A 27,037-nucleotide genomic window follows, 5' to 3' on the forward strand; every position below is an offset into this window, starting at 1 on the left:
CTTTTGGAGATTGTCCAACATGCTTAAATCAATTTTATGGCCATCCTTGTCACTATAGTTAAGAATTTGCTTTAAATGGTCAATTAAGGTACATGGAATTTTATTCTGATTAGTGCAATAACCTCATCCTTATCTTTAATTTTCAAAATTCCAGATGATGCCGGTCTAGATTTCATTAAGGATTAAAAGAATTTTGAGTTAATATCTTTCAAATTGAGTTTATTTTCCCTTGCATTTTATTTAGTGCAGACATTTCCAGATTTTGGAGACAATCTAACTCTGCTTCGCATTCTTTTCGATATCAATGTTGGAGCTAGAAGGGTTCCCTTGGATCGCTAGGTGGGTAAGATCAAGGCTTTTTTTAGCATAAAAAATTTGAGTGGATAACTTAGGACTATTAGCAGCCCACCTTTGAGAGAAAATTTAACTTGCTTGAGCTTTAGGGCTACTATGAACATAGGCAATCCCTCCATATTGGTGGACCAAGCTGCCATAGTCTGGAAAACATCATCCATTTTACACTAGTAATTAAAGAAATGAAAGGGGATTTTCTAGCCACCATAGTTAGTTTCTAAATTTAAAAGCATACCTAGGAGAAGGTAGGAAGCTTTGTAGGTACCAAAAGAATAGGTGAAATTGGAGTTAGCAAGGAGCTCATCTAACCTATACTGAATCCTTTGGCCCTTCCAACTAGAATTAGACTGGAAGAAGTTACCAAAAAGTCTGATATCATCAAGGCCAGAGGAGGAGAGTCGGTCTTTAAACTCTTGGTAAACTCTTCTATGCTTTTCATGGAGGAAATGGATGAAATTAAAATCACCCCCAAGAATGCAAGGAGATGAGAGTTTCATTCTAAGCTGAGCAATATTTTTCAATAAAGATGATCCTTAACAAGCGTCATTTGAAGCATTGACTCCAGTAAATAGAAGTTGGCTTAGAAAATGAATAGATTTAATGCTACAAAACATGAATTAGTCAATTTTAACAATAATCGTGATAAGGATAGACCATTTTCAAGTAGTTAGAATTTGACAATTAGAGCACTAGTTAACATTTGAATCATAATCTCAAGAACTAGGGAATAAAGAGTTATTAACAGAGCATAGGTTAGATTTCCTAATATGAGTTTCAACAAAGCAAATGATTAATAAGTCTAGAGCAAGGATAATATCTGTAATTTATTTTTGCATTGAGGGCCTTTTTAGGGCCCCACACATTTCAGTTAAGATCTTCATGAGGATCATCCAATGGTAAAAGGTCTACAAGTGGAAGTGGGAGGATCACCCCAAGAAGCACGGATAACAATATTAATGAGCTCATCAAGAAGTAAATCGTCATGCTTAGGAACTATATTCATTCCTTTGTCAATCGAGTTCTTACTTCACCAGCTTTTTGTGTATAATAATCACTGAACGTACTGCTTGCAGTAAAGACTGCTCTTCCTACTGTTAACAACGCATTCTTATAGCTTTGGTAGTAGAACTGCATTTATTTCAACAAAAGTGCCACAGAACAGGCCAAAGCCTGATTTTGAATGAAACAAGTTTCTAGTTATGGTATAAATAATGTGTCCAACACCATGTAAAATTTTAGTTATATATGAATGTATGCAAGTAATGATAAATCAGTAATGTATAATCCAATTCAGACAGTACACATACATTTTGGTATATTCTTCAATTTTCACAATTTGAAGTAGTCTACCAATCCTCCTAGCTCCCTAGTGAAAAGCTCTTTGAAGAATTCTGGTAATGTAAAATTCCAGTAAAGAGCAGGTTTATCATGCGACACACTACGCCAAAATCGCTAATTTGCGATGAACCAAATCCGTCGTAAAACCAAATAAACGACGGACTTCATCCGTCGCTGTTTACTGGGTCATTTTTTTTGCTTCGACAGATAAAATTCATCATTTAATTTACGACAGATAAGGTCTGTCACCTACTAGCAATGGATAAAATCCATCGTAAAAAATAAAAAATCCGTCGGCTAGATTCAAAAAATTAGTCGTCACTAAAAACATTAGCGACGGATAAGATCCGTCGCTAATATGAGTAAGCGACGGACCTCACATCTGTGGTTGATTTCCAACGGTCAGAAATTAGCAATGGATAAGGTCCGTCGCTAATATGAGTAAGCGACAGACCTCGAATCTATCGTTTAGTTTAGAAATTAGCGATGGATTTGGTCCGTCGCTAAAATATCTGTAAATTATTATTATTATTATTATTATTATTTTTAGTCTTGCACCTAATAGTCATTCAAAAAATAATTCACACTATTGTTTGATAAGAATCTTATTCACAAATTTGGTAACAATTCAATTCAATAAAAGAGGAAATGACCCAAATGGCCCACTCCAACAAAAATTCACTTTAACCCTCCTAACTAAACACTTCTCCTAAACTAGAAAGCATACAAAAGAAATTATCCGGAACTTCAACTATTGGCTATGCCTTGCCTTGTATTGGCTACTTACTATCTGCTCTTGTTCAACCTTCTTTTGAGCCCTTCCTACATATATTACAAACAACCAGATTCAACCCAAGAAAAGACTAGTTTAGTCAACCCTTCATATATTTCAAATAACCAGCTCAAATCCATGGAAAGTGAATATTTTAATCAACTGAAACCAATTAACAAAATAAAAGATTAGAATTCATCCTATCCATTAGAGGTTCACGTAAGAGCATTTCTTAACTTCATAGCAATCACTGGGAGAGCACAATACAATTTGAAAAGATCTTTAGATGTTGAAATCAATTCTATGCAGCTCTTGACTTCATAGTTATCTACGGTGAAATGAAAAATGCATATATGCTGGAGAAAGAAGAAAAAGATGTTAACATTGACACATTGTAAGACCCGTATCATAGTCCGTACCATTTCGTTAGCTTTCGCGATCCTTCCGGTCAAATTCCAGCAACCTTCGCACCGTATCGGACGATTGCGCGCAATCTTAAACCAGGTCCCGCATACCAAAGTCGGCTCGAACTGAAACTTGTATCATAGCGACCGCGCCGTCGCTGTGGTTCCAACGCCGTGACTTGCGCACCGAACCAATATCCAGGCTAGGAGATGTGGATTGCGTTCATTCCAAAGAAACGCCGCATTACAATTATCGAGGGAATCTCTATGATATGTCCCATCAATCAATGTCAAGTACAAGCCTTACCTCAAGTACAACAACCCATCCCTACTTTTTTCAAAAGTCCACTCTCTCTCCAACTCACCATTCCTCTTTTTCCAAATTTCAACCACAACCATGCCACTTTTACAAATTTTCAACCCAACCCATCACCCATCACACCTCACCCATCCATATCACTCCCATCATCTCACTCTCTCTCTCATTTCTCAAATCTCCCAAGCAATTCAAGCTTCACACGTCCAATCTCCCTCTCTCCCAAACCACAAGTGTGGCCCACCCACTCATCTTTCATCCACACCATCAATCTCCCATCAACCTTCATCAAAAGGCAAGCTAAGGAGCATTGGAGTCTAAGGGACCAAGAAGAAGGAAGATAAGGTGGGTGATTCACCGTTATTTCTTAACTTAGGGCCCACTTGTTGGTGGGACCCATTTTGTTGTATGTGATTTAATCAAGAGGGGCCCATAGTGGCGGGGTCCCTCTGTCTCACCGTATCTCTCTCTCTCTCATTGAATGGTAATGATGATGAAGGGGGTAAGTGTGGCCCACCATGAATCATATAGTTCATGTGGGACCCATTGGATGAATGTGGGATCTACGCCATCCAAACCATTAGCGGGCTTAGATGAAGGAAAAATACAAATTCAGCTTGATGCAAATCAGATGGGCCACGTACACGTGGGACCCACCTTGATGTGTGGGACACGATCATGTGGGACCCACCACAATGATATGTATCATGCCGTCCGGCGTCCAGAGACACTGGACGCCTGACTAACATGGAGTGCGTACTAACATGGGTGTGTACTGACAAGCTAACCAAAAAAAAGAAAGAGAAAAAAATAGCTTTTAGTGTGGGCTGCCCCTGCAGGCCCCACCTTGAAATATGAATCCAATCCACACCGTCCATTCCATTCCCCACGTGTTTTTAGGCGTTGAGTAGAAATTTGAGGCTAATCCGATTCTCAGGCGGCCCATACCATAAGGAATAGTAGTGTATACCATTAAAACACACCTTGAAGCTTCTATTTGCCCAAAATAGGTCACATATTAGACTCATTTGCTCGGTCTTGGACCGTGGAATCCAATGGCTGGACTGGATTCAACTGATGCGGGCCCCACATAGGAGATTTTACAGAAAAATAGATTTTTCAGAAAAAAAAACACAAAGCATAGGCAGCAGCGCCTGCTGCTGCCACTGTCAGAGACGCCAGCGGGCGGGCGGACAGGCTGGATCCACATCCAGCCGTGGGCCCCACCATGATGTGTGTTTTGCTCATCCACGCCGTCCATTCGTTGGCCCCCCTCCCTGGCTGTGGGCCACCCAAAAATCAGCCACATCCAAAGCTAAGGTGGCCCACTACAGAGGAAACAGTGGGATTAAACATTTGCCATTGAAACCTTTTTGGGCCACAAAAGTTCTGGATAAAAAAATGAAATTTGTTTTTCTCCACTTCGCCTGGGTCCCTGTGACCTCATGAACGGTTTAGATGGCAGATAAACAACACGGTGGGCCCCAAGTTTGGGTGGCCTCATCAACAGTATGGATGGCAAATAAATATCACCGTGGGCCCTGGTCCACGTGACCTTGCATACAGGTTGGAGGCAAATAAATATTAGTGTGGGCCCTGCCTCCCTGGTCCACGTGACCTTTTAAACAGGTTGAATGTCAGATAAATATCACGGTGGGCCCAGGTCCATGTGACCATATGAACAGATTGGATGGAAAATAAACATTATGGTAGGCCCCACATGGGATCCACTTATGTATGTATTGTAATCCACATTCTCTATTAGTGTGGGCTCCATCATGATGCTTGTGTTTCATCCAAACTGTCCAACCATTTTGGAAATTATTTAAGGCCCATTGTTGAGGCCCACCTTGATGTATTGGTGGTCCTTGTTGAGGCCCACTTTGATTTGTATAGGGCCCATATTATGAGGCCCATTGTGATGTATGCAAGGCCCATGTGACTAGGCCCATGTTGATGCATTTGTGGCCCATCATTGAGGCCCACCTTGATATGTATATACGAGACCCATGTATGAGGCCCATTTGATGTACTGGAGGCCCATGGGTCAAGGCCCAATAGGACGTACATAAGGCCCATTGTAGTGTAATTCCACCATGGTATATGTGTTGATTTTGTAGTGGACTACGCCTTGGGAGCAATGATGGTTTGACGTCCACATTGAATGGATAATGTTGGTTAAATGTCCGCATTATAACTCTCCCTAAGGCCCACTGATAGGCCCATACTTGTAGTAAGTAGGCCGTCTAGGCCCATCTTCGTTATACACAGAGCCCATCTCTTTATACCTTTTTAGTATAGATCCATGATTTATGATCATTCGCATCATATGTATGCCTGATGTGAGGAGTGACCGATCATAGCATATGCCTTTGGGCGGATTGTTTATGGGCTCCCTGATAGGCGGAGTTGCCCCATATAAGTGCATGGTACACGCAGGACTGTTGTATGACTGATAGTGTGACTCATGCACTTGCATTTGTGTGATTGTAGTTACTATTTACCCTAGCAACATCAGGGCCATAGCCTCCACAGACACATCGTGGATGATAGGATTGGATACCGAAAATATTTGGTTCTAGCATACGGGCGCCATAGATGTCCCTGGGTGAAAATTCCTAAACCTGATAGTACTAGAGGATGACTCCAACGTCGAGACCGAGTGGATACACGAGCGCGCGAGGGCCGTATACTAGTAGGCCGCGTCTCCCACTGTGTCGTGGTCTGTTGGAAAGGGGTGTGACTTTATCCGCCTGAGTGAGGGGGTAATTTCTAGGTTGAGTTTGACCAACTTGAGGAATCGGTCCGCTATCAACGAGTCGGGCCCGATATTGGCAGGCAGATAGTGAGGTCTCTTCCACCCTCCCAGTTGTGCGTCCGGATAGGGGCGGCAAGCTAGCGTAGAGTGTACTTGACCCCGGTGATTATCCATACTGAGAACCGCACTGATTTGATGCTCTAGTGAGGAGCTGCATTGATATGTGGATGAGGATTGACATGCTTGACTTGCATTCTGCATCGCATGGTCATGGTACGGCTGATTGCATTCATGTACTCATCACCATGATTCCACATTACTCTGACCTTACATTGTGAGCACGCTTATATTACGCACACACTTACACCACCATCTAAGCTTTCTATAAGCTCATGCACGATTGATGCGTGTAGGTGATCCCAAGATGCAGCCGTAGCCTCGTCAGAGTTGGAGCGTGCAGTCGAGCTTTTGGAGTTCCTGTTATTATCATCACCTTGTATTTTCCTTTTACACGCATTGTACTTAAAAGTTTTTGATCATAATGGATTTTGTGGTGGTGTTCTTGTGGTTACTGTTTGTGGGTTATGCTTTTGGTTATGCTCATGATTTGAAATACTCCTTGTAGCATCCTAGGATCGGAACCTGGTGTATGGGTGCCGGGAGCTGAGAATGGGGTACTACGGAGGCTGTTGGCGTCAGATTCGGCGATCAAAAATTTTATGAGCCCGGTTTCTGAGTTTGGGGTGTGACAAAAGTTGGTATCCGAGCATAACTTGGGAGTAACCGAGAACAACATCACATGTTTGCTATGAGTTTAGGGCGATTAGGTTCCGAGTGCGAAACCTTCCGATTGAATCCTTTAACATGCGATTCTTAAGGTTGATTAGCGTCCTTATTCTTCTTATAGGACATGCCACCCAGGAGAGTGACCCGAGCGCACCCCGCTCCACCACCTGAGGCTCTAGCTTTACCACTTGTGCCTCCCGTTCCACCACCAGAGATCCCTGCTCCCCTGCCTAAGGATGTCGTTCCTCCACCCGAGGCCGGTGCCGACCCGACCGTGCCTGTGAGTGCATCGCAGCTACAGTAGATGTTGTAGGCTATGACTGCTGTGCTTCAGGGGCAGAGCAGGCGCCCAATTGTTTCTCCAGCCTAGGCCGAGCAGGAACGCGCGAGCACCCTTCTTCGTAAGTTCAGACAGCTTGATCCTCCGCATTTCCAGGGCGAGCCAGATCCGACAGCAGCTGAGAGATGGCGCTCCGATGTGGAGAAGATCTTCGATACCATGTCATGTACGACCAAGCAGCGAGTCCGGTTGGCAGTGTTTCTTTTCCAGGGCGAGGCCGAGCACTGGTGGACCTCCGTTACCCGCGTCGCAGGACCTGACTATGTCTGGACATGGGAGGACTTTATCGACCGATTCGAGGAGCAGTATTTCCCTGACCACATATGACGTCAGAGAGCACTGGAGTTCGAGACTCTGGTGCAGGGGGACATGACCGTGGCGCAGTATGCAGCACGTTTCGTGGCGCTATTGAGGTTCGCACCATATATGGTTGATGACGAGGGGCGGAAGGCCCGTCGTTTCGAGAATGACTTACATTACGGTCTTCGAGGCCATGTCATTGGGCATGAGCTCCCGACTTTCTAGGTAGTAGTGCAGAGGGCTCAGATTTATGAGACTGAGTGGGCCGGCACGCAGGCCGACAGAGATCAAAGGAGGGGTCAGAAGAGGCAGACCCCCTCCAGTAGCTCACAACAGTATCGACGACCACAGAGATACAGGAGCCACCCATCCGCCAGAGCACCAGTGGCATCGTCGGTACCCCCAGCGGCACTACCTCAGAGACAGCTTTCTAACACTTGCTATGGATGTGGTGGGATAAGACACCGTAGGTGGGAGTGTCCCCGACCTCGGCAGCAGCAACCGAGAGCACCACAGCAGCCTCCACAGCAGCAGCGACAGCAGATTCCACCACCGAGGCCCCCTCAGCAGCAGCACCAGCCTCCGAGACCCCAGCAACAGAGGCAGCAGTTTCAAGCGCCTCAGCGACATCAGCAGCAGCACCATCAGGGACCTCAAAGGGGACAGATACCTCCCCAGCCAGCTTAGGCCAGGTTCTATGTGGCTCAGAAGGATCCGCAGTCATCTGGAGGAGTCATTGAGGGTATACTTCCTATCTCTTCATGCATCGCCCGAGTGTTATTTGATTCCGGTGCATCGCATTCATTCATGTCCGAGGATTTTTGTCATTCGACTGGATTGCCGACAGAGTCTGCTCGCAAGGGGTTGACCGTGTCGACGCCCTTGGAGAAGACTACACTGTTGGGCCGTTTCTGTTCATCTTGCCCTGTTCTGGTCGGTGATATCTTTTTGCCCACCGATTTATTTGTGCTGCGGATTTTAGATTTCGACGTCATCCTAGGCATGGATTGGTTTGCCGAGTACCACGCCGTGTTGGACTGTTCCGCAAGGACCGTCACATTCTCTATACCCGGCTTGCCACAGTTCTAGTTCATTGCTGAGCCCAGAGGAGAGCCGTTGTCATGTTTGATGTCCTGCGCAGTCGAGGAGCCTGTTGCCTTATGTATTGATCAGTTGCTGGTGGTCTGTGACTTCCCTGACGTGTTCTAGGAGATTCCGGGGTTGCCGTCACGCCATCATATTGAGTTCCAGATCGATCTTGTGCTTGGTACCGCGCCTATCTCGAAGGCCCTGTACTGTATGGCACCGATGGAGTTGCTTGAGCTACAGCGTCAGTTGGACGAGTTGCGTGAGTTGGGATTCATTCGTCTGAGCAGCTCGCCTTGGGGAGCACCAGTACTCTTCGTTAGGAAGAAGGATGGCTCGTTGAGGCTCTGCATGGATTACCGCGAGCTCAACCAGGTCATGATTAAGAACAAGTACCCACTCCCGATGATAGATGATTTGTTCGATCAGCTGCAGGGTGCACAGTTTTTTTTGAAGATTAACCTACGTTCTGGTTATCATTAAATTCATGTCCGAGAGGAGGACATCCCGAAGACAGCTTTCAGGACGCGTTACGGTCATTTTGAGTTTTAAGTCATGTCCTTTGGACTGACCAATGCACCCACGGTCTTCATGCAGTTGATGAACGAGGTCTTTCATCCATATCTTAATCAGTTTGTTGTGGTCTTCATCGACGACATTCTGATATATTCGAGGACCCGTGAGGACCATATGCAACATCTGGAGATCACCTTATAGACCCTTCGTGCCCACCAGCTATATGCGAAGCTGGAGAAGTGTGAGTTCTGGCAGGAGGAGGTGAGATTCCTCGGTCAAGTGGTGACGAGGGAGGGTGTCGCAGTGGACCCCTCGAAGGTTAAGGCAGTGCGTCAGTGGGGCCAGCCCACAACTGCGTCCGAGATCCGCAGTTTCCTTGGTTTAGTGGGATATTATCGGTGCTTCATTGAGGGCTTCTCCCGTATTGCAGCCCCGTTGACCAGGTTGACTCGGAAGGGCGTAGAGTTTATTTGGAGTGACGCCTATGAGGGAGCATTTATGGAGCTGAAGGACCGTCTAACATCCGCTCCTGTACTCACTCTTCCCTCTGGGAGTGATGGATTCGTGGTATTTACTGATGCTTCGCGTATTGGATTGGGTGCTGTCCTGATGCAGCACGACAGACTTGTAGCATTTACGTCTCGTCAGCTCAAGGTTCATGAGCTGAACTACCCCACGCACGATTTGGAGCTGGCAGCAGTCGTCTTAGCACTGAAGGTGTGGAGACACTATCTCTATAGGGTCAGGTTCGAGCTCTTCTCTGACCACAAGAGCTTGAAGTATCTATTCTTTCAGTTCGATCTGAACATGAGACAGAGACGCTGGATGGAGCTTCTGAAGGACTATGATTTTGACCTTCAGTACCACCCAAGCAAGGCGAACGTGGTAACGTGGTGGAGGATGCCCTCAGCCGTCAGCCACGAGGCCTGTGACACATATGATAATTCAGGAGTGGAGGATGCTCGAGGATATAGTAGAGTACGACTTTGATTTTGGTCCGCAGTCTTCTATCGTTCAGTTATCGAGCCTGTCGATTCAACCCTCTCTTGTCGCAAGGGTGATCGAGGCTCAGCAGACAGATGAGTCGTTACAGGATTACCGAGCATAGGCGGCATCTGAGAGTCAGACAGATTGGCAAATTGGTTCTGATGGTGAACTTCGCTTCAGAGGCCAATTGTGTGTCCCGGATATTCCTGAGTTGCGTAGAGATCTTATGACTGAGGCACACCGATCGCGGTTTTCTATCCACCCTGGCTCGACGAAGATGTATCGTGATATGAGGAGATAATATTTTTAGACAGGGATGAAGCGCCAGATCGCCAGTTTTATGGCCAAGTGTGACACGTGCCAGCGTGTCAAGGCCGATCATCAGAGACCCCCTGGTCTATTGCAGCCGTTGAGTGTCCCGACGTGGAAGTGGGAACACGTATCTATCAATTTTATCATGGATTTGCCGAGGACTCAGCATGGTCATGACGCTATCTGGGTTGTCGTGGATCGCCTGACGAAGTCGGCGTACTTTCTTGCGATTCCTGTGACTTGGCCTTTAGATTGGTTTGCGAGGTTATTCATTGAGGAGATTGTGAGACTGCACGACGTTCCAGTCTCGATCGTTTCTGACCGAGACCCGAGGTTCACGTCTCAGTTCTGGAGGAGCTTTCAGAGAGCTATGGGCACTGATTTGCAGCTTAGTACCGCGTATCATCCGCAGACCGATGGCCAGACCGAGAGGGTCAACCAGATTCTTGAGGATATGCTTCGGGCCTGCATGATTGACTTCGGTGGCAGCTGGGATGAGCATCTGCGATTGGCTGAGTTCGCATACAACAACAGCAATCAGGCGACCATTGGCATAACTCCTTTTGAGGCATTGTATGGCAGACCGTACAGATCTCTGAGTTGTTGGACCGAGGTCGGAAAGCGGCATCTCCTAGGTCCTGAGCTTGTGCATAAGACATTAGAGGTTATTGATATCATCAGGTAGAGGATGCGCACAGCTCAGAGCCGACAGAAGAGTTTTGTTGATCGCCGGCGTCGTCCCTTGGAGTTTGATGTAGGGGACCATGTGTATCTCAAGGTCTCGCCCATGAAGGGCGTAGTTCGATTTGGAGCGAAGGGCAAGCTTGCCCCGAGATTCATAAGACCTTTTGAGATCACTGAGCGCATTGGCGCCGTGGCCTATCAGCTTGCCTTATCATCTCAGTTGTTTGGCATCCACAACATTTTTCACGTCTCTATGTTGAGGAAGTGTGGGTCAGACATCGTTCCTGTTATTGATTGGCAGCCAGTTCGTATCCTTGATCGGAAGGAGCAGGTCCTCCGGACCAAGGTCATCCCCTTGGTGAAGGTTCAGTGGGGTCACCATTCTGTTGATGACGCATCATGGGAGCGCGAGGCTGAGATTCATGAGCGTTATCCCCATCTCTTTGATGATTGATCATATGTTGTATCTGTATGCTGCCTTCGATTTTATTGATGATGCCTTATTTCCTCTTTTATCATGAGTTAAGTCTGGTTGCAATGATTGTGTAAATTTCGAGGATAAAATTTTTATTTGGAGGGGAGAGCTGTAAGACCCGTATCTTATTTCGTACCGTTTCATTAGCTTCCGCAGTCCTTCCGGTCAAATTCCAGCAACCTTCGCACCGTATCCGACGATTGCACGCGATCCTAAAGCAGGTCCCGCATACCGAAGTCGGCTCGAATCGAAACTTGTATCATAGCGACCGCGCCGTCGCTGCGGTTCCAACTCCCTGACTTGCGCACCGAACTGATACCCAGGCTAGGAGATGTGGACCTGCATTCATTCCGAAGAAACGCCGCGCGTTGTGATTATCAAGGAAATCTTTACAATATGTCCCATTAATCAATGTCAAGTACAAGCCTTACCTCAAGTACAACAACCCATCCCTACTTTTTTCAAAAGTCCACTCTCTCTCTACCTCACCATTCCTCTTTTTCCAAATTTCAACCACAACCATATCACTTTTACAAATTTTCAACCCAACCCATCACCCATCACACCTCACCCATCCATATCACTCCCATCATCTCACTCTCTCTCTCATTTCTCAAATCTCCCAAGCAATTCAAGCTTCACACGTCCAACCTCCCTCTCTCCCAAACCACAAGTGTGGCCCACACTCTCATCTTTTATCCACACCATCAATCTCCCATCAACCTCCATCAAAAGGCAAGCTAAGGAGCATTGGAGTCTAAGGGACCAAGAAGAAGGAAGATAAGGTGGGTGATTCACCGTTATTTCTTAACTTAGGGCCCACTTGTTGGTGGGACACATTTTGTTGTATGTGATTTAGTCGAGAGGGGCCCATAGTGGCGGGGTCCCTCTGTCTCACCGTATCTCTCTCTCTCTCTCATTGAATGGTAATGATGATGAAGGGGGTAAGTGTGGCCCACCATGAATCATATAGTTCATGTGGGACCCATTGGATGAATGTGGGATCTACACCATCCAACCCATTAGCGGGCTGAGATGAAGGAAAAATACAAATATCAGCTTGATGCAAATCAGATGGGCCACGTTCACGTGGGACCCACCTTGATGTGTGGGACACGGTCATGTGGGACCCACCACAATGATATGTATCATGCCGTCCAGCGTCCAGAGACACTGGACGCCTGACTAACATGGAGTGCGTACTAACATGGGTGTGTACTGACAAGCTAACCAAAAAAAAAAGAGAAAAAAAAATAGCTTTTAGGGTGGGCTGCCCCTGCAGGCCCCACCTTGATATATGAATCCAATCCACGCCGTCCATTCCATTCCTCACGTGTTTTTAGGCATTGAGTAGAAATTTGAGGCTAATCCGATTCTCAGGCGGGCCATACCATAAGGAATAGTAGTGTATACCATTAAAACACACCTTGAAGCTTCTATTCGCCCAAAATAGGCCGCATATTAGACTCATTTGGTCGGTCTTGGACCGTGGAATCCAATGGCTGGATTGGATTCATCTGATGTGGGATCCACATAGGAGATTTTGCAGAAAAATAGATTTTTCAAGAAAAAACACAAAGCATAGGCAGCAGCAGCACCTGCTGCTGCCACTGTCAGAGACGCCAGCGGGCGGGCGAACAGGCTGGATCCACATCCAGCCGTGGGCCCCTCCATGATGTGTGTTTTGTTCATCCACGCCGTCCATTCGTTGGCCCCCCTCCCTGGCTGTGGGCCACCTAAAAATCAGCCACATCCAAAGCTAAGGTGGCCCACTATAGAGGAAACAGTGGGATTAAACATTTGCCATTGAAACCTTTTTAGGCCACAGAAATTCTGGATAAAAAAATGAAATTTGTTTTTTTTCCACTTCACCTGGGTCCCTGTGACCTCATAAACGGTTTAGATGGCAGATAAACAACACGGTGGGCCCCAGGTTTGGGTGGCCTCATCAACAGTATGGATGGCAAATAAATATCACCGTGGGCCCTGGTCCACGTGACCTTGTGAACAGGTTGGAGGTAAATAAATATTAGTGTGGGCCCTGCCTCACTGGTCCACGTGACCTTTTAAACAGGTTGAATGTCAGCTAAATATCACGGTGGGCCCAGGTCCATGTGACCATATGAACAGATTGGATGGAAAATAAACATTATGGTAGGCCCCACATGGGATCCACTTATGTATGTATTGTAATCCACATTCTCCATTAGTGTGGGCTCCATCATGATGCTTGTGTTTCATCCAAACTGTCCAACCATTTTGGAGATTATTTAAGGCCCATTGTTGAGGCCCACCTTGATGTATTAGTGGTCCTTGTTGAGGCCCACTTTGATTTGTATAGGGCCCGTATTATGAGGCCCATTATGATGTATGCAAGGCCCATGTGACTAGGCCCATGTTGATGCATTTGTGGCCCGTCATTGAGGCCCACCTTGATATGTATATACGAGACCCATGTATGAGGCCCATTTGATGTACTGGAGGCCCATGGGTTAAGGCCCAATAAGACGTACATAAGGCCCATTGTAGTGTAATTCCACCATGGTATATGTGTTGATTTTGTAGTGGATTACGCCTTGGGAGCAATGATGGTTTGACGTCCACATTGAATGGATAATGTTGGTTAAATGTCGGCATTATAACTCTCTCTAAGGCCCACTGACAGGCCCATACTTGTAGGAAGTAGGCCGTCTAGGCCCATCTTCGTTATACACAGATCCCATCTCTTTATACATGTTTAGTATAGATCCATGATTTATGATCATTCGCATCATATGTATGCCTGATGTGAGGAGTGACCGATCATAGCATATGCCTTTGGGCGGATTGTTTATGGGCTCCCTGATAGGCGGAGTTGCCCCATATAAGTGCATGGTACACGTAGGACTACTGCATGACTGATAGTGTGACTCATGCACTTGCATTTGTGTGATTGTAGTTACTATTTGCCCTAGCGACATCAGGGCCATAGCCTCCACAGACACATCGTGGATAGCAGGATTGGATATCGAAAATATTTGGTTCTAGCATACGGGCACCATAGATGTCCCTAGGTGAAAATTCCTAAACCCAATGGTACCAGAGGATGACTTCAACGTCGAGACTGAGTGGATACATGAGTGCGCGAGGGCCGTATACCAGTAGGCCGCGTCTCCCACTGTGTCGTGGTCTGTTGGAAAGGGGTGTGACCTTACCCGCGTGAGTGAGGGGGCAATTTCTAGGTTGAGTTTGACCAGCTTGAGGAATCGGTCTGTTATCGACGAGCCAGGCCCGATATTGGCAGGCAGATAGTAAGGTCTCTTCCATCCTCCCAGTTGTACGTCTGGATAGGGGCGGCAAGCTGGCGTAAAGTGTACTTGACCCCGGTGATTATCCAGACTGAGAACCGCACTGATTTAATGCTCTAGTGAGGAGCTGCATTGATATGTGGATGAGGATTGACATGCTTGACTTGCATTCTGCATCGCACGGTCTTGGTATGACTGATTGCATTCATGTACTCATCACCATGATTCCGTATTACTCTGACCTTGCATTCTGAGCACGCTTATATTGCGCACACACTTACACCACCCTCTAAGCTTTCTATAAGCTCATGCACGATTGATGCGTGCAGGTGATCCCAGGACGCAGCCGTAGGCTCGTCAGAGTTGGAGTGTGCAGTCGAGCTTTTGGAGTTCCTGTTATTATCATCACCTTGTATTTTTCTTTTACACGCATTGTACTCAAAAGTTTTTGATCATAGTGGATTTTGTGGTGGTGTTCTTGTGGTTACTGTTTGTGGGTTATGCTTTTGGTTATGCTTATGATTTAAAATTCTCCTTGTAACATCCCAGGATCGGAACCTGGTGTATGGTTGCCGGGAGCCGAGAATGGGGTACTACGGAGGCTGTCGGTGTCAGATTCGACGATCAAGAATTTTGTGAGCCCAGTTTTCGAGTTTGGGGCGTGACACACATCACCATTACAACTGACTAAAACAGTGTTGTTTTTGTCGATTCTAACATCATATTCAAGTCTACACACCTGCTAATTTCAACATCCAGTGTTTCGTAAAGGGATTACCTCCTGACTACGATTCACAACACCAACATAACCAAATTGAAGAGGGATCACTTTTCCAAGCAAAAAATTGTGGGCATTAATACCTCTATCCATGACATCCAAATAAACACAAAACAAGATATCATTTCCATGCCCCAAGATAACTGTAGACGACAACATGCAAACATTACCTAAGTGTTGGAATAAACTAAGACCACACCATTCATTTATTTTGCATAGAAGGGGAATAAGAATTGTTCAATACTTGTTGATTGAACCATTCCTCTTCTATATACTGATGCTCCAAGAATTGTTTCAAAACTTTTAGACATTTTTCCTGACAGCCATGTACTGAAACATGATGAATTAGATGTACATTTGATCTTCTGCAATGAGTGCAACGCCCTTCGCATCATGATTCCTTTCATGGATGAAGGAAAGCAGAATCTATAGAGTAAAGCCTATTCAAAGAGAAATTAGTTTCTTATTCAGAAGATACGAGTTATGAGGATGCTACCTCTAATTGGTGTACTGATCGGAAGACGATGTGAAGTGCGGTGGATAATCTCCAATCTCTTAAGCTTACATTTATGTGAGATATGGATGTGGATTGAAACAAGGGCCGCTACGTAGCTTACTACAAATACTACTGCACCAACTATCGAAGTTATTATTCCAGGTCCCAGCCACTTGTGATTATGGATATCTGCAATATATACCAAAAAAAAAAGGAGAAAAAAATGATAATGCAATATACTAAAATCTAGCCGTACATATTTCTTTCTTTATCTTGCTGTTGCTACTAGAAATTCAAATTCAAATATGAATTTTTCCTCACCTTCCAAGCATTCTCAATGCTTTGATCCACCAATGAACAACATTTACAATATCATTGCAATTTACAAACAATATGGAAAGAACATGAAAGTTATTAAAGAAAAGAAAATAAAGGGTTCAAGTTTCCCATGAACCATGACTATAGACATCAATTGTTCACCTATTTTGTATCTGAAAGCTTGACGAACTCTCGAATACATTGATATGTTCGGCAAAATGAATCTGTGAAAGGGAAGCCAAGGTGATTAGATTCATACCAAAGATTGTATGGATGGATTGATTGGAAGGTTCACACATCTGGCCTAAGCTATATGATACATGAAAGAAACTATCGAGTAGAAGGAACCTCACCCATGTGAAGGAACAACAAATAAAAACCAGGCGTCTACATATACATGCACCAAGAAAACCATATCAATTTCAGCACACATGGCCCTTACCTTGTGAGCTGCTGCATTAGTGGCAAACTCAACATGGCCAAATCCCTTGAAGACACCCTCTTCATTTGATGCAAATGGGGTGTCAACAACTTCACCAGCACCTTTGAAGAATTCCTCTCTGCAGGTGAACAAAGGAAGCAGATTACCTCATTTTATCAGATGTAGCCATCTCATTTCCCGTACACATTGAAAGATTAAAATCTCGTCACAAGAGTAGTTCTTTGGAATTAAATGATACTTACACATCAGCTCTTTCGACTGAATAGGATAGGTTGCCAACAAATAGGGTTTTTGATCTAGAAGTCTAGGCACTAGGAGTTGCAGATGTTTTAGGCTGTATCAATTTAGTACATGGTTGTCAGGTTCTGTAATATAGAGCTGAAAAATGTATCATATTCATAGCCACATAGTCAAGAAAATTACCGCCTTCTTTTCGGTCTTTGCTGTTGTGGCATCTGCCATTTTGACATCACCATCTTGCAGGGCAACATAAACAATTTGCATGAGGAAAGAGAAACAGTGCATGTGCAACACTTCATCATTATGATGCCATCTTTGCAAATACATGAGATACAATTCTTAAGTTAGTATAATGAAGATGATGTAGCCTTGTATTGCAACAAACTTGCAAATACCATCAAAGATACTAGCACAAAAAGCAAGGGGGAAAACATCTAAAACATATAACACCAGCAGTATTGGACAATTTTGCCCATGTAATTAGTCTCAAGATTAACAACGGTAAATCGATGTTCTTTACTTTTCTCTACCACATTCGTGCATGCAGCAAATGCCTACAATGATCAAGACCATTGAAATGGTGGGCCACCACTTGGATTTAAGCATTCTCCAAACTCAATGTCAGCAGATGATACCAGTTTAGTGCAACTTTACAAAAAAAATTGAAATTGGACCACTGTTCTTTCTTCCTTCTCTCTCAAAGTTGTTCTAACTGTCCATTTGAGATGACAGTTTCAATGACTCTTGGTTGTTAAACACTCTTAAACAAAAAAAAAAAAGAACCAAAATAGAACTTTTTTCTTTCTTTCCTTTCCTTTCCTTTTCTTTTTTCTTTTTTGGAAAGAGAGATTTCGAAGGAGATTTACTTGCATTACTTGCATCGAAGGAGATTTCGATCCTCCAACGTCCAATGCTCCTGAGCTATCCTTGTACCATTTGAATAGAGTAATTTTAGGATTACGTGTGCAGTTAAAGATTTCAAAAACATACACTTAATGTTGAAATCACACACATTTTATGAAAATCGATCATAAAACTCAAAATCAAGCTGCAAACAAAAGGAAACAGATATAGCCTTAAATTTCATATTCCTGCAATGTTGGAACTCCCAATTCCCTAGCAAATACGGCCCTTTTGATCATTTCTTCGCATGTACCTGCAGTAGCATTCAAGTAATGTCCTTGATTTCACCTGTTTCAGCCTGCGCTTTAAAATCCTGTCCTATTTTGGTTTCCTGTCCTGCAGAAAAAGGGAACTGTAGATGTTGAGGGGCTGCTAGACCGACCTTTCTGTCAGTAGTTTGGTCCAAATCCAAACAATGGTCTGTTCCAGTCCAACCATGACATGTTTAAACAAATAAAATGATAGGAACTGACTGCAACTACCTTCTTGTAGCACAGTTCGTAGTGTTTTCTCTATAAAATAAAAAATAAAATGGTACTCGAACACCACAACCCATTTTGAATTTTACAATAAACAGTAGAATTGAAGCAACAGTCCAACTAGCAATATGCCCAATCCAGATGTGCAGACCAGTTTGGTCACTGCAAAAACAAAACCCAAACCACTTAAATGGAGAGAAATGCCTCAGGTTGTTCACAAAGGGGGAAAAACAGTCAATATCTAATGCACCTTGTCCATAGAGGTATTTTGCCGACAAACAATATTTGCAGTTCCAATATCACCCCTGGTAGAGAACTTCATTCCTTCCTTTGTCACTGAAATTACAACTACAATCACCCCAAACCAAAAGATAGATATTGTACTATAACTATTGATATGAATGTTGGACATTACTATGAAACAACCAACAAGAATCCCTACACATTCTATTTAGATTTCAACCAATGGATGGTGGGTGAATTTTGTACACAATATTATGTGTACGGAAGTATCCCAATAATAACTCATGCAATGATGATGATGATACCAGTATCTCCAATGCTGCTGAGGTCCTTGCAAATCCTTGAGAACTGCCAGCTTTGCCTCTTTTCTTGTAGTGTCATCTCCCACTTGAATTACTTTTATGATGTTATCAGTACCAAAACCACTTCAAAAGAGATGGAAAATGAAATAGAGTGCAGCTAGGTAAATGACAGAATACAACAGTAGCTGAGAACTTCAGTTTGCTGCCTAATGTGGGTAAGTGAAGCATTTGACTAGAGGTAAGTTTTGGATGAAGAAATATGTTTCACATTGTTTACATTCAACCATTATAACGTCATGATATGATTTCTAAACCCTGTAAAAGAAAATAAAGCAAACAGATGATAGACACACAAAACAGTAAACAAAACTTGTGAAAGAATTAAATACATCAGCAGCAACTCATAGTGCCCATCTTCAAATATCAAAATTAAGGAAATCAACATGTACTTTCTCATAGTGCTATCCTTAAACTGAAAACCATCTCAGCACCAAATCTCACCATTTGCAATAGTTTATCTTTCTTAACAGCATCACTAAAAGGACAAGTGTAAATGGAAGTACTTGAGTTTGTAAAACTAACTTGTATTAAAAGGTGCAAAAATACCCCAAGCAAGTATGGATTTCAAATGTTGGGAAATGGAAAGGTGGATCCCTTATCATTTTCCTTGTTCAAGTATCTTGCACTCCTGTTTCTTCAAGGATCCACCTATCATAGCTTTAATACAACTGGAAAATTGCAGCAACTTTAAGGAATATACAACCACATTTAAAATAAATAAATAAATAAAAAAGGCTGAAGACACAATTATTTAGAGTTTTGGATACATGAGATTTTGGCACAAGGCCATCTAGAGTGTTGTCCAATCATATCAACAGTCTACATCCCTGAACCCTATGACCCACTTGTACAAACTGAAACCTCATGGCACTCTATTCAACGAGGCATTATCTAATACCTTGGGCTGTTATTCTGAAATTTTATTATTTGAAAAAAGAGAGATTCTACTGTCTATCCTTTTCTTTCTTGTAAGGAGGTTTTGGATTTAGAAGAAATGAATTCAATTTCCTTGAACATGGAGTTTACCACTGTTTCTGTAATGAAGTAACTACAAAATTCGATTTCTAATTCTAAAGTTTTACTTAAAAAAATGTGGATATCTATTTCTCTAAAAAAAAAAATGTTAGATGCCGATTTCCAAGGTTATGAGATACAGCTCATAGTGTTTAACTGCTGACCTCTTAACATTTCCACAGAAAACTGCACCTTGGAAGCAAACAACATATATCTACTGTAGATCTGTAGTTCTCCGTTATCTAAGTATTCCAGAGGGGTTTTCCATGTCCACATTTTGGATTGTCATGTCCAAACAGGCCCAGGTCATTCTTTTTCTTCTCCAAGCTACTTTGGACAGGAGCAATCTACATGTGAAGAAAAAAAAAAACCCCCCATCTAAAAGAAGCCACAAAACCATAATACAATACCTTAATTGCAATCCCTTCTTTTGATAGCTAGGCCCATTTTGCTGCCATTTCCTGACAGAAAGTTCCAGACTATAAAGAAAGGATGCAAATATCATTTTCCTCACAAATACCTATAAAAACTCGGAGACCCAAAAACCCCATCTGACAAAAACCATAAAATTCAAGAGGGGAAAAAATAACCACAAAACCAAAAGCACAACATTCCACAGAAAATGCATTTTACAAGCACACATGTGAAAGTGAAATGTCAGAAAATGAAAAAGCTCATAATTCCACAAATACAAAGATCTCTAACAAAACCAACAACCCATCACCCAAACACATGATCTAGAGGTACCCAAACATGAGTTTTTTTTTTTCCAAAACCAAGTACACATAAACCCACATCTGACAAAACAAAGTGCATTGCAACATTACAATGACAATGAGTTCAAAAAGGGGGTGTATCTATCAAAATCAAGGGGCTAAAAGTATCAATTCCCATAACAATTACACAAACCCAATACCCAAAAAAACAAGGGGTTTCCAATCATGGGGGTTCCGAATCCAGGGGGTTTCCAATCATGGCATTGGGAGTGAGAGATTGAGAGAGAACCACCACTATCAATCGATTGAGAGAGAGTTGAGAGAATCACTACTATCAATCGATTGAGAGAGAGAGATTGAGAGAGAACGAGAGCTCCTATCTGGACGGAGTCCGTCCTTGCAGGGCTGCGTCCATCTTAAATGGTGGGGGCCACTCATCTACCGTCTACATGTGCATGTGTAGCTAGCAATCACTCATCATATACCATCCGAAACCACATTTCCAAAGCCACAAGACATCAGAGAGAGACATCCACAGGCCTCGATTGTTTCAATGGTGGATAGGCATTAATTCAACAGAAAGTGGAGACCTAAACATAACAGAAAGTGGTGTGGAGAAAGAAAAACTCACCTATTTAAAGATGATGCTCGATGGAAGATGACGCTCCAATGGCCCTGGGAGGATTTCTTGATGGAAGATGAGATGGAAGATGAAGGAGAGGGAAAAGATGAAAAGAGGGAAAAGAGGAGTGGGCGTGGGATGGTTTCCTGTTGAAAGTAAGATAAAATTTTCAAATCCATATATAGTGAGTTTACCATAATTTATAACACAAGCTCTATTAATGGTCATACATGCATGGGACAATTTTCTGCATGGTTAAGATTTTTTTACGTAATAAAATTATAAATATTTACTATGTAACGCCCTAAAATTCGGGGGTCGAGCACAAATCAGTTCCCGAGTTTCAAAACATCACTTATGCAACATATGTAATGATGGATATATGTTGTCTGTATTAGTGCATAATACATGAAGTAGATTAAGCCAAAACTGCAAACATAATCCAGGGATAGGTGAAAGACGCAAGCGGAAGACTAAAGAAATACATGTGTATATGTGTAAGTCCCTGTAATATGTATGCTCTGCCAGGTCATAATTACAAGTGTTTGTCTCAAAAGATAAGTATCAAAATGAAGTAAACCATTACAACATCAACCCTGAATCCCCGTAGATCAGGACACGGCTCACATGAACCCGCCTGAGAACTGCATAGAGGAGAACGCCTCCTCATCATCCTCGTACTCCTACTCTGCCTCGGGGGTCGCATCATCATCTGCATCTAAGACAGAGTCTGGTTGGTGTCGAAACACCGCCCCAGAACGTGGGAGTGAGTGATCAACTCAGTAGAACTATACAGTAAAAGTTAACATATTATCAATTCAATCAAGGAGTAATGATAAAGCAATACAATCAAACATGTCCTAATTACTCTTGTTAATGCAAGAATGTATGAAGAAATGATGTATGCCCTCGCCTGTACTCCCTCAGCGTCTTCATCTTACGGTACGCATGACAACCTCCCGCAGTGCTCCACGACACCAAGGCACATGCAATGCGGTGCATGCATATGATTACCAAGTTGTTATTAGTCCTTTTCATACAGCAGGATTGAGAAGCTAAGGTACCTTCCTTATATCGATTCCCACACAATGATCTATTATAGGGTCGTCAGTCCTAGACAATCTCATACGATCATATAGTTCTAGGTCGCTGCAAAAGGCTCGTCACCAATCAATGCATGCCTAGTCATACCTTAGTTGCTACAATAAGGCTCGTCACCTCAATGCAGTATCAAGATATGCTCGAGGGCACTACAAAGGGCTCGTCACCAATCAATGTAGGCTGACAACACGAATATAGTGTCTCATACCACCATAATCGGCTCACGAGTCTGGTTTGCTCACTGGTCACTAAGGGAAGGCTCATCGCCCCAACGTAGGTCGACAGCTCGACCACGGTGTCCCATTCCACCATACCCGGCTCATGAGTCTTAGCGGATCAAGATACAATGGTTAAAGGGATTGCACTGGTAAGTTTGGTACCCTAGATTCAAACAGTAGCGTCCATACATGGTGAATATCCACCGGGACAATCGGGTTACTTGACGAGTTCGACTAGCATGAGCGCACGTTGAGTTGAATGACATGAAGTGCGCAAACACTCCGTGTGACCAAACCACTGTCAACAACCCTAATATGACTCGGGTTCGTCAAACACGCCTTACGTGGCGAAAACAACCTCAGCCATGAACTCAAAGCTCGTTACCGATTTTCTGGACTATTTCATAGTCCCAAACACCTTCAATTATAACAGATATTCATACGAGCAATTTAGAACAGTAAAGGAACAACAATTCCAATCATACAAGCATGTGAGCATTTGATGGATTTCAACTTAACATGAATTCACACCTAAGTAGTGCCTGAATTTAAACAAACAAAGAATTTAAATTACATATGGGAAATCATATACATCAATAAGATAGTTGAGAATCTCTCCTCAACGCCCATAAACAGGAAAATATATTACACACTTAATCATTCAGACATTTCTACAAACACTTAGACTGCATATTCCAATATACATGACGTATGTTGGTGATAACACCCATTTGAATAATTCCTTTCGCCAAGGAGTTGATACACGTACAACTAGCACGAAAACATGACAATTAATCATGGCAAACACATGCTCGTATTTCATACGTATACAATACTTTCTACCTATACAAGGAATACATAAATCTCAATATAATTCATATATATCAGGAACGCAATATAAACATCGCATTTGGCATGTGAAATTTCACCCACAATAATAATAAATCATCAACCGACTTTGAAAGCCTTGAAAACCATAACCTATACGAATATAGTCCGCACCTTACACCAGAAAGTGCACAACGGATCTGATTTAGACGAAAAACCTTCGTCAATGACGATTAGACAACCTAAGGCATGAATTAAATTAGCTACAACAGCACTTAGACTAATCTAAGCTCCAAAACAGGTTAGGGTTTGATTAAATTACCTAAGAATGAGATTTGAATCGTTGGAATAACGATTCAGATACAATGGATTAAGTACGCCGATTAACTGGAAAGAGTATCAAGATGATTCACCAACTTTTCTCTCACTTTCTCTCTCTTTTCCTCTCTCTCTCTTTGCTAGGGTTTAGAAAATTCGTATGGAGTTGAGAGTAAGGGTTTTAAGGTCTTTATATAGGCTTAAAGTTGATGAAAATAGCCCCAGGGCCAAGGTATACTTAGGTTATAACCAAATTGAGTCTATTTCGATCCAAAAGAGCATTTCTGGAGGTCCTTTTTCTGAGCGCGGTCAGACTTAAGCTCACTAATATTGGATCTTAAGCGAGTTAAATTTTCAGTCCGATCGGGTTTCCAGATCGCTCATGGCGGACCAATTTCAGTTCAACGATCTCCGAAACTCGATCAGGGCCACAAGCACTTTGGCATGTGTGGGCCATCTTTCCTGATCCGATGGTGAATTTGGGTCAGAATCCAATGGTCAGAATGCTTAAAATTGGCGCGCAAGCCACACGTCTCAGATTTTATAAATTCATATTTAATTTCTCCCTTTCTCACACTCTTTACTCTAGACTCAAGCAAATCGTCTCAGGACATCGTCTGGACTTGATTTTAGAGATGATTATCAAGCCCAACAAGGTGATCATAATGGTCTAAGATTATCGCTATTGGACTTTCGACGTGTGGTCCAGGTTCCATACAAAGTTTTCAAGTACTCCCGAGAGCAACTGGATTTAGCATTGAATCCAAGATTTCAGGGTAATGTAGCACTAATGATTCTACAGGTTTTGGGTCTTACAAATCGAATTTAAAGTGATTGGTGCTAATTTCACAAGTAATCGAGTTTAGCGCTAGTTAACCCACATTTAACTTCTAAAGAATTTGAGGTAGTACTCGGGTCTTTGCACGAAATTTTTCGGGTCATTACATACTATTTGCACCTAGACTGATTATTTGGATGGTCTGGATAACTCTGTATCTCAGCCATTATTGTTATGGACGAGTCACCACTCACCACTATTTTACATAAAATACAAGACTCACAATGCAAAGCTTGGATTCAAAATGGTAAGTTGATGTTTGGACCTAGCATCGCTCTATTTGCCCCACCATGATAGATTTGTTTCATCCACTCTGTCCATCAATTTCACAACATCATTTTGTATAAGATCCCCAAAAAATAGATTGAAATAAATCTTGGTTGGACCACACAATTAGAAAACATAATTGGTTGGACGTACGTGAGTTGGTCCACTGGAGCTTTGGATTTAAATCTTGGGTGGACCACACAATCTTTGGATTTAACTCGTTCTTTGGATATTGCCTTAAAATTATCTCTCCAAATGGATGGAAGGTGTGGATACAAAACGTACATCATGGTGGGGCCTACGGAGTTTGCTGACGTCACTTCAGTAGCTACTCTCCGGACGCGGATTTCCTGCGAAAGGCTTTCGCAGGAACTTCCTGCGCAAGAATGCTGGGTGGGGCCCATCGAGATATTTTGGAGAAATACACTCCGTTCATCCGTTTTAGTAGATCATTTTAGGACACGTGACCAAAAAGTAGGTGGATCCAAAGCTCAAGTGAGCCACAAGAGAGGAAACAATGGGGATTCGGTGAGCACCGCTGAAACATTCTTATGGACATGAAAGTTCTGTATCAGGATATTTTTTCGGTTCTTTCACTTTATCCTATTGAGAGTGACCTTATAAACGGTTTGGATGGCCCATAGACATCAGAATGGAGCCTAAGAAGGTTCAACAGTGTAAATTTCTTTCCCCAATTTTCCCTCTTGTGTGACTCAATTGAGTTGTGGACCTAACTCATTTTTTATTAGACGTCCTACAATGAGCTATAAAAATGTATGGACGGGGTGGATTGATCAAAAACATCGCGGTGGGCCCACCCAACATCCTTGTGTAGGAACTTGATGCGAAAGGCTTTCGAAGGAAATCTGCGTCCCTAGTCTCCCTAGCACCAGCCCCTTGGCTGGTGATCGGTGCTCTGTGGGCCCCACCATAATGTATGAATTTCATCCATTACATTCATCCATTTTTAAATATCATTTTAGGAATTTATTCCAAAAATGAGAGGTACAAAAATCTCAGGTGGACCACACCACATGAAAACAATAGTGATTAGATATCCATCATTAAAATCCTCCAAAGGCCCACTGTACTGTTTATTTGACATCCAATCTGTTTATTAGGTCATATAGGCCTAGATGAAGGGGAAAAATAAAAATCATCTGGATCCAAAACTTTTATGGCCCCCGAAACGTTTTTAATGGTTGACGCTCATTAAACACTGTTTCCTATAATATGGTCCTTTTCAAATTGGGATACACCTCATTTTTGGTCTCATGCCGTAAGATGATCTTTAAAAATAGATGAACGGCATGGATGAAACACATACATCATGGTGGGGCCCACAAAGCATCGACCACCAACCATTGGCGGGTGCTAAGGGGAGTAGCCAATCCATTTCCCTTGTTTGTAGCGTGGTCCATTTAATCTTTGGATATGATTCATTTTTTGGATAATTCTCTAAAATGATCTCAAAAAATGGATGAACGATATGGATTGATTCCAAATTTTCAGTAAATCCAAAACTCAAGTGGACCATGCCACATGGAACAGTGTGGAATAATGATTTCCATGTTCATACCTTCCTTGGGCCCACGGTAATATTTATTTGCCATCCAACTTATTCATAATATCAAAAATATATGAATGAAGATAAAACACAAACATCAGCTTGATCCAAAACTTCTATGGCCTCCAAGAATTTTTCAATGGTAAAGGTTCAATTACACTATTTCCTGTGGTTTGGTCCACTTGAGCTTTGGATATGCTTCCTTTTTGTTTTTTACACCTCAAATTATCTGTTAACATGGATGAACGGAGTGGATAAAATAAATAAATAACAGTGGACCCCATAGAGTTTACTCTGTAAGGGTAATGAGTAACTCACCTAAATATAGTAGAGAGGGGTTTCCTTGAAATATTCATAATCATATATTGGGTCTGCCTAAATGTGATTCACATATCCAACCCACTCATTATGTGTGTCCTACTTGGATGAGAGGTCAGACCAAGTTTTAGCCGCATCCAAAACTCATGTGGGCCCCACCAAGTGTTTTAATATTTTTTAGGATGTCTTCACATGATTTTAGATGGTATGGCCCACCTGAGTTTCGTATACGGATGATTTTTGAGATATCTCAT

At 42.9% G+C, this 27,037-nt stretch overlaps 1 long non-coding RNA gene and 1 pseudogene across 1 annotated transcript; both read right to left on the minus strand.

The window, feature by feature from the left end:
* Positions 1–1,580: 1,580 nt before the first annotated feature.
* Positions 1,581–27,037, minus strand: part of LOC131227743 (1-aminocyclopropane-1-carboxylate oxidase homolog 4-like) — a 32,542-nt pseudogene continuing 7,085 nt past the window's right edge.
* On the minus strand, positions 16,535–17,636 carry LOC131227744 (uncharacterized). Its single transcript, XR_009162479.1, has 3 exons — positions 17,173–17,636; positions 16,992–17,083; positions 16,535–16,867 (listed from the first exon to the last, which is right to left on the minus strand). It is a non-coding gene; the product is annotated as an uncharacterized LOC131227744 (long non-coding RNA).

Source organism: Magnolia sinica, chromosome 15 (genome assembly GCF_029962835.1).
Source record: "Magnolia sinica isolate HGM2019 chromosome 15, MsV1, whole genome shotgun sequence".
NCBI lineage: Eukaryota > Viridiplantae > Streptophyta > Magnoliopsida > Magnoliales > Magnoliaceae > Magnolia > Magnolia sinica.